The sequence below is a fragment of the Octopus bimaculoides genome, chromosome 5 (assembly GCF_046866305.1).
Source record: "Octopus bimaculoides isolate indiv1 chromosome 5, ASM4686630v1, whole genome shotgun sequence".
NCBI lineage: Eukaryota > Metazoa > Mollusca > Cephalopoda > Octopoda > Octopodidae > Octopus > Octopus bimaculoides.
Window position 1 is genome coordinate 121,183,745 of NC_142932.1, and position 8,631 is coordinate 121,192,375.

The 8,631-nt window shown below is 39.3% G+C and overlaps 1 long non-coding RNA gene across 2 annotated transcripts in view; it reads left to right on the plus strand.

Moving 5' to 3' along the window:
• Nucleotides 1–6,888, plus strand: part of LOC106879264 (uncharacterized) — a 7,077-nt gene extending 189 nt beyond the window's left edge. Inside the window, exons 2-3 of one of the 2 annotated variants that reach the window (XR_001410615.3) lie at nucleotides 3,509–3,716; nucleotides 6,620–6,888. This is a non-coding gene — a long non-coding RNA (uncharacterized LOC106879264). Of the gene's footprint in view, nucleotides 1–3,508; nucleotides 3,717–4,102; nucleotides 4,383–6,619 lie in introns of those variants that run through there. The other variant, XR_001410616.3, reaches the window with a different exon arrangement.
• The last annotated feature ends 1,743 nt before the right edge of the window (nucleotides 6,889–8,631 follow it).

Here is an 8,631-nt window from a genome sequence, read left to right on the forward strand (position 1 = left end):
CATATAACCCTGGTGTTTTACATCGCCCCAAATACTTGTTAGAAAAAGAAGACGCGTTTATAGTTCACTATGTAAGTGGGTGTCGGCAGATTTAACTCATGGGGGAATTAAACAGTGAAATTATAAAATATGCAGCGAGGAAAAACAAAATAGACAATGACTAATATTACATTTTAATTTATTTTCTGCAAATACATGAAGTAACGCAAGAAATGTTTTGGCGTTTTTGTTTTCCTTTTGAAGTTTCGTTTATAAGCAATGGGCAAATACGAACACAATGGTGCACAAACGCAAGGAATATACGCAAGAGAAATAGTGTTAAATGTAAAATGGAATCGTTTCAGATGAGATTCGTTAAATGAGCTGTGGTTCCTAGTGAACTTATGTGCATTCCACGTCGCATGGATTGAAGTCAGAGTTTACTTTCTGGTAGACAATGAATAAGAAGACATTGCCACTGCGAGGTTTTCATTTGAACCAAACTGCTAATAGGAAAAATAATGACGAGTCTGAATTTGTGTTTTCCTATGAAGCCAAATATATTTAGATATTCAGTGTTGAACAAGAAGCGTCGGACTTGTTAAGTTTCGATGTTACTCCATGTTCCTCTCTGTTTGAAGTCATATCAAACAGAAAACTCCAACAGGGAAAATGACACACCAATATTTCCAAAATAACAAAACAATTCGACTTCTTTGCTATTGTTTCGCCTTCGCTAATGCAGAGGCGTTGTTTACAGTCGTGTTTGTTTGTCCATGGACAAAGTATCTTAAGAAACTCTGGATGGATTTGGATGAAACTTTCAGTGATGTTTGGCTTCGTAACTGACATGAACTGATTAGATTTTGGGATCAATCCGGTACCTGACAAGGATTCTGAATTATTTTTCCTGTATTTTACTTAATTTCTGAGAGCAGTCGGGTTCATTTTAGTATTCTCGTTTGTAATAGCAGTTGAGTTCATCTCAGATATTGCCATTTTAAAAATCATCTCCGGCTAATCATTGAGAGGACGCTGGTGTTGCCTTGGCGGAGGCTTGCGCTCTCTGAGTGCTCTTGTTTCAAACATTTTGCAATAATATTTTTCTTCGCTAAGTTTATAATTCTCTTCAAAATGCATGCACAGGCACCAGTTATTTAAAATCAGTTCTCACGGGACTGTTAATGTTTGTTCTAAGCAGTCACAAATCTTTCCGCTTTCTAACACTTTAAAAGAAATATTATTTTTCCTTTATTATAGGAAGCCGAGTCAAAAAGACACCGTGTTTTAGTTTTTTTTACTGTGTTTCAAATCACATTTAGTTCATCTGGATGCCTTATATCTACGAGATCGATATGATTAATACTGATAATAGACACCCTGTAGGTTACAACGACGAGCGTTCCAGCTGATCTGATCAACCGAACGGCCTGCACGTGAAATTAATGTACAAGCGGCTGAGTACTCCACAGACGTAGTTCTTTGAGAGATTCATCATGACAGAATATGACAAGGCTGCTTATTTGAAATACAGGTACTGCTCTCTTTTGCCAGGTGAATGAACTGGAGCAAAGTGAAAAAGTATCTCGCTCAAGGACACAACGCGTCGCCGGGTATCGAACTCATGATCTTACGATCGGGATTCAAATACCCTGACCACTGAGCCACGCATCTTCACAATAACAGTGTGGAACACATTTCATGAAATAAGATGTCTTTGATTTAATGAAACGAAATCCTTTTATTTCGTCTTCTGTTATACCGAAGCAAATTCTTCTCAAAAAAGACACGAAATAAACCGATATTTATGACCACAATATACAATACAAGCGTGGCTGTGCGCTAAGAAGTTTATTTTCCAACTATACGGCACCTGCGTGACACCTTAGGCAAGGTTCTTTTGCTATAGGCTTGTAACTAGATTTTGTTGACAGAAACTGAAATAATCCTGTCGCATCTATCTATCTATCTATCTATCTATCTATCTATCTATCTATCTATCTATCTATCTATCTATCTATCCATCTATCTGTCGTCTTGGATGTCGATGGCAGTAATGGGTGTGCTTTTCGGCTGATAACAGTTTATGCACCATCCTTAACAGATCGGTCAGATTTCTTTCGACGTCTAGAGGTTTTCCTGGGAACGTCTCGACCTTTACTTTTAGTGGGGGATTGGAATGCTACCCTGGACACGCATCTAGACTACGCTGGTAGAGATAGTAATAGGAGGGGATGTAAATGTCTCAAAGACCTGCTCAGACGTTTCCAACTGTCTGACAGGTACCGACTGGACCACCCGAATGTGCCAGTGTGGACATGGAACAACCACATCGGGTCGTCCAGATCGTATTTAGATAGAGTATTCTGTAGGACAGTGGATAAGGATAGTGTAGGTTGTCCACAATTCCATATAGTCAGCTACATAGATCACAAATTTTTGACTTGTACACTTGACTTAGATAAGACACATAGGCATGGTTTATGCCGAACGGCTGCTGTCACGTGTGGGACGTGTTCGCTTGTCGGCCGAGTCTATCGTGGAAATTGCTCCGCCACCTTCCCTTAACGGCGAAGGCAAGCAGTGTTTATCATACTGGTGGCCATGGTGAAAGAATGTGTGTGTGGTGAACTCGGGCGAAAGGTTTAGAGACAAACACTTACCTCTCAGGCCAATCTGCTCATCAACTTTTTCAAGTACCACTTAAAAAGGAAGGTGAGAATGGAGAGGCAGGTTTTGTCCCGTGAAAGTTTAAAAAAAAGGTGGCTGAATGTAGCAAAGATGGTGCGTGCGACTGACGAAACCACTTTGAGCATGATCCTGTAAATCGAAGAGAAAGAGAGAGAGCGCGCACTTTGCTCTCGTGTTTATTCCCTCCCTTCCTGAGGTTACCGTAGTCTTTTCCGTAGGCTTTTCTTTCCACAGATAAACCTAATCTTGCTTTTTACATTTTAATATTTTCTGTGAAACATGATCCCTTTTTATCGTTTTTTTTTCTCACGATCCTTTTTGATCGGAATTTTATTTTTCTCCTTTTTTTTCTATTTTCGAAAAGAAAAGCTCTACATTGTATTTTGTCTCCTCTGTGTTCGGATCTGTGTGACTAATAAAGAAACTTCTCTCTCTCTCTCTCTCACTCTCTCATTCTCTCACTCTCTCTCACTCTCTCTCTCTCTCTCTCACTCTCTCTCTCTTTCTAAATCTCTCTCTCTCTCTCTCTCTATGTTTATGTGTGTGTCTTTGTGTTTGTATGCGTTCCTCACCACCACTTGACAACATGTGATGATGTGTCCAGGTCCCCGTAACTTAGCGTTTTGGCAAAAAAGAGACCGATAGAATAAGTACCAGGCTTTACAAAAGCTAAGTGCGTCGGTCCATTTGTTCGACTAAAATTCTTCAATTAAAAAACAATTATCTTCGTAAATCCTTTAGTGGGCAGAGAGCTTTATTTACGCAAAATGCTTATCGTTTCCTTCGTCTGTTTGCAATATTTTAAATATCTTTTAAAGGTAGTCAATATGTTTTTCAGGCAGGCAGTAATAGTTCATCTTTGGTTTGGTGTTGCTGAATAACTGTTGGGATTTGTAGTCACTTGGGAAATGCATAACTGGCGTCAAAGACCGTGTGTTTACTCGAAAGTAGACTGATGGCATATAAACAATCGTCAATCTCTCGTTCCCAAACTACCGTTGAGAAGCGTCCATTAAAAAGGCTGCTTGAACGAAACCTTGGCATGGGTAGGTAATCCTCTTTTACTTCACTGGTAAACAAGCATAAATCAAACTAATTATACCTACCTACCTACATAACTATCTACCTACATAATTACCTAACCTACCTTCCTACCTATCTATCAAACTAGATGCTTGCGTACGTACGTACATAAATATACACAAAAATACACACAAACACCACATTGCGCATGCGCATACATACACATTTAGTTTGTTGCTAGTTCAAAATAATCTCGTTAGAAAGAATATTTCCTTCAAAATAATAAAAAAAAACCCTGTAAGTTGATCTACGTTTCATTCATGCTAATTAAGCGTTAGTGTATCTTAGAAAAAATAAGTTAATGATTAAGAACTCATTAAAATATTTCTCAACGTTGTGTTATGTGCAGGAAATTCTAGAGGAACTTCCGTTATGACGAGCATCTACTCAACACAAGGCAGGTATAGCACTCACTTATAACAATTTGATACAAACTTTAATTCGCTTTCTTTTATTATTAAGTAATTCGAGTGTGTTCAGTGAGTGGTCGTTAGGCGGCGGATAAAATAACTAGCTTAATTCATACTTGTTTCGCTTGTTCTTCTGAGACCAAAATCTCCAAAGGCTGAGTTTGTCTTTAATCCTTCCGCGAGCCATAATATAGATTATCAATAAAGTACATAGGGCCATCTTACTCAACTTTTCATCAGTTTTTTTATTTTATTAGTTTCAAACTTTAGATTGTTGTCATTCTGGGGACTGCCCAGTACGTCTGCAGTCTGCGGGTACGCATATACATATACACACACGCACATGTTGCAACCAAGCAGATACAAGCACGCGAGCAGACGAGCACGCGCGCACAGACGTCAAACACGTGTTATATATAATGTGAGAGCATACACATCCGCATATGTGCTTGTGCAGCTGCATATGTGCGTCTGTCTGACGTTATGTTTATACTAGAATCTCAAAAAAGCTGTTTATGTCGTATCGCAATACGTACCACTCAACACATCATCTCACCATGTTTGGCTTGGCTCTACACAATGGAACCGTGAACTCCAGGCTTCGCAGAGAGCAGCATTTCATTCTTTTATGCTGTTACTGGTTTCCGTCATTTGACTGCGGCCATGCTGGAGCACCGCCTTTAGTCGAGCAAACTGACCCCAGGACTTATTCTTTGTAAGCCTAGTTCTTATTCTATCGGCCTATTTTGCCGAACCGCTAGGTTACACAAATATACTAGCAACGTTGTCAAGCGATAGTGGAGGGACAAACACACACACACACACACACACACACACACACACACACACACACACACACACACACACACACACACACACACACACACACACACACACACACATATATACGGCGTGTTTCTTTCAGTTTCCGCCAACCAAATCCACTCACAAGGCTTTGGTTGGCCCGATGCTATAGTAGAAGACACTTGCCCAAGGTGCCACGCAGTGGGACTGAACCGGGAACCATGTGGCTGGTAAGCAACTTACTTACCACACAGCCACTCCTGTCTTTCTTTCCTCCCAACTTACATACCTTTCGTCATTAATTCACTACCCGTCCTCATCAATTCACTATCCGTCCTCATCAATTCACTACCCGTCCTCATCAATTCACTACTCGTCTTCATCTAACGCCTATGACACGCGTACACATATACAAACGTATAGGGTATACAGCAATGCCTCGACTATCGCGGGTGTTACATTCAATAACCCCACGCGATAGGTGAAAATCCACGAAGTAGAAACAGTACTGTACTGTATATATATATTTTTTTATCATTCTTATAATTTGTATCTATTTTATTATAAATGCAAAACACCACACCACACACTCACCTCCCGAGTTTCATTTTCCCAATAGTATGTGTGATTCTTTGTTTACTCATCTATGGTACACTACGTATTTTCTTTTAATATATTTTAATTAATGTGTTATACAGTGCAGTATTGTGCTGTATTTTTATTTATTAGTTCATTCATTTTTAGACGTGAAATAATACCACAGAAATATTTAAAATATGAAAAAATATAAATACCTATCGGCCGCAAAAACCCGCGATATACTGAGGAGTCCGCGATGTGCTGAGGGCGCAAGAGGTGAACCGCGATAAGGCGAGTGGTTTCTGTACCTGTGTATTATACACATAGCAAAAAGACTCTAACCCACATCCTAACACCTCCTTCGGTACCGGCCACACTCACACCCACTGGCTACACACGCAAACACACACGCGCGCGCACACACATGCGCGCTAGGCATTTTCACATATCCACTTTATTGCGCATCATAACACATACATTCAGACATTAAAAATGCAATATAACAACCAGACATATTTCTGCGTCCATAAACACACACACATACACTCGCATACGCACACATATGTACATATACCGCGCGTACACACATATACACAAATGCAGTCACACACACGCATACACACACACACGCACACACACACACACACACACACACACACACACACACACACACACACACACACACACAAGTACATGATGTATTAGATTGGCTGCTTAACTAGAGTTTTCTTATCTGATCAAATCGGCCTCAATATTATTTTAAGCCTAGTATTTATTTTATCGCTCTCTTTTTGACGAATCTCTAATTTGCGGGAATGTAAACAAACCAGCATTGGTTATCAAGCGATGATAGACAAACCTAAATACACACCCCACAAAAAAAACAAAAAGACACAGAAGCAAAAAAAACCCCGCATGATCACACACACACACACACACACACACACACACACACACACACACACACACACACACACACACATTCACACACTTGCGTAGAAAAGTGCACGTAGTGGTGCGTGGGCAAACACGTATTTATATACAATTGTAGTTTTTTGTTTTTCTCTTTCTAGAAATACATCGTAATCTACCAAAATGCAAAGCACTGTTCGAAAAGGAATTTCATATTCATCCTTCAGCTATTTCCATATCTTCTAATTTTCTAATTTTGTTATTTCCCGTCTCATCTAATTTTTTTCCCCTTGATAAATTGATGTGAAATGTTGTGCAAACTAACAAATCGTATACTGAGAACACGTAGCTGACACAATTAAAAACTATATATAAATAGATACTCTCACCTGTTTTAAATAAAAAAAATGATATTTGTGAAATATTTCAATACGAGATGTTAAAGATGTGAATTACTACGAATATAACTGACAAGGTACTTGGTGTATCATTTACACGGTTACTCATACTAAACAGCATGAATTTGTCATTCGAATCTGCAAAAGCAACCCTACTGTTGAGAAGTAGAATCTTAGCACATCAACAATGCATTTTCCCTCTTTCCAGGCCATCTGTTAATTAGAGCAGAAACATTGTACTCACAAGGTATGCAATTTTTTTTACATGTGAACTAGAAAGATCTGATTTCGCTAAAGACTATCAGATCGAAACCGTATAATTTGATGCGTGTTACTTAAAGACAATAACAAATAACCATGCTCCAAGGATTCTTGTATTTTCACAACCAGCCTTTAATAATATCACGGCTGAAAAATGGTTACTTATTTGCACTATAGTTTCACATATACTCAACACCCTCTAAAAGCAATCAAGGTCCTACCTCATCAAGTTCCTACCTTATCAAGAACCTACCACATCAAGAGAAGAGGTTTAGGATTTTAGTATAGATATCAGATTCATTTTTTTATAAACCTCCGACCTGCCTTTGCTTGCTTGAGGCGTCTTTTATATCATACCGCACTATCACGATAATTATAATGTTTTTTGTTTCTTAATAGTTATCGCCAAGCTAACAAGGTAGTTCAAAAAAATAGGACGAATGCTGCCGTTGATTAGCTCCAAGAGGCCATCGCCTCTACCTAGCCATGTCACACACGAACCTGTATCCATTATAACCTTCGAACAGGGGAGGAAAACCAGTGGATGTATTCCGTTGAATTTAGGTAAATAATCCTTCGTACAGACGGTCAGTAGCAACGCCTGCTGGGTTCAGCTGCTCTACATTGATAAAGGGCAAATACCCTGAAACTAGTCTGTAGATGCCAGACCAGCAAGGGGAAGTGGCTGACCTCCCTTGTTCGAAGGTTATAATGGACACAGGTTCGTGTGTCACATAGCTAGCTAGAGGCGATGGCCTCTTGGAGCTAATCAACGGCAGCATTCGTCCTATTTTTTTGGACTGCCATGTTGGCTTGGCGATAACTATTAATATTCAGTACTGCTGCCGTAGTCTCCTTTACTCCTTTAGAGAGACTTAGAAATATTAATATTTCTAGTTTTTTGTTTCGTTTTTGCTTTTGTCATTTCTTTTACAACCTTCAACTTCTCTCTAAAATCTGTGACAGTTGGTGTTTAACCAAACACAATCCATATCACAGCAAGTGTGTTTATTTTTCTTTGTGTCTTTAGGCTGGTTTCTTGTTTTTCTTTTACCTTTTTTTTTTGTTAACTGTAATTTTCTTGTCACAGTCGTCAGTGTTGTTGTTGCAGTGCTTTTCAAGTAACAAAATTAAGATTACAGCTTTTTCTTTATTCTTTGTAGTATCTAAGGCGGCGAGCTGTCAGAATCTTTAGCAGTATCATACAAGGTGTCTCTCAGCTTTTCTTCCAGTTTTACGTTCTGAGTTCATATTCCGCCGAGGTTGACTTTGCCTTTCATTCCTTCCTGATCCATTACATAAAGTACCAGAAAGCACTAATGGGACACTGGGGTCGATGCGATCGACTATCCCCGTCCCCCCAAATTCCAGATCTTAGTACTGTCTATGGCGGGGGTGGGATAAAGCACTTTGCGGCATTTCTCCCGATTCATTACATTCTAAACTGAAACCCCACCGAGGTAAACTTAACCTTTCATCCATTCGGGGTCAATAAAATAATTACCACCCCGCTC